The sequence below is a fragment of the Sus scrofa genome, chromosome 13 (assembly GCF_000003025.6).
Source record: "Sus scrofa isolate TJ Tabasco breed Duroc chromosome 13, Sscrofa11.1, whole genome shotgun sequence".
Lineage (NCBI taxonomy): Eukaryota > Metazoa > Chordata > Mammalia > Artiodactyla > Suidae > Sus > Sus scrofa.
The window spans coordinates 197,130,031-197,130,897 of record NC_010455.5 but is presented as its reverse complement, the minus strand read 5'-3'; positions in this window follow the sequence as shown (position 1 = coordinate 197,130,897).

The following is an 867-nucleotide window of genomic DNA, read 5'->3' as shown; positions in this document are numbered from 1 at the left end:
TAGCTGTCTGTTTCTATTTGTGTGTAAGCAGGAGTAAAACAGATTAGCCCCCTTAATCAACATCGTGTTCAGGTGGCAAGATACAGGGTGGGTAGGGGAAAGGGGGCTTCAACTCTCAAGCAGTTCTGGTCACACACAACCATCAAAGAAAGGATCCAGGGAGTTCCCGTCGTGGCACGGCAGAAACGAATCCGACTAGGAACCCTGAGGCTGCAGGTTCGCTCGGTGGGTTAAGAATCCGGCATTGCCATGAGCTGTATAGGTTGCAGACACGGCTTGGACCCTGCGTGGCTGTGGCTGTGGTATAAGCCGGCAGCAACAGCTCCAATTAGACCCCTAGCCTGGGAACCTCCATATGCCAAGGGTGTGGCCCTCAAAAGACAAAAGACAAAAAACAAAGGATCCAAGTGTGAGTTCCAAAATGATAATAAACCAAACATTCTCAAGAGGAATGTTATCATTTCTGAGGGGTTTCGTAGTTTCTAACTGGTACAGCCAGTCCCTCTTCATTACTCTTTCTCACCAGAATTTTCTTGGCTGTGCTCTCCCATGCTATACGACCGGAACCACAGCCAAAATCCTACCCAGGGAGACACTGGCAAGGACACTGCTGCCTTAGCCAAGTCAGGCTCCCTCAGCCCCGCTTCCACTCACTGGGCACTCAGCCTGCAGCTGCTCCCACAACCCTAATGCACTCTGAATGCCTCTGTCTCCGGGTCACTTGTCCAGGCAGGATTATCTTGCTGGTCAAGTTTAGGTCACTCACCTTGCATTCATGGCCAGGAGGCAAAGAGAACAGGAAAATAGCCTTTGGGCTGTCAGTGAAACTGCCTCTCCAAAAGTGGTAGATTCCTGTGCTCAGCAGCC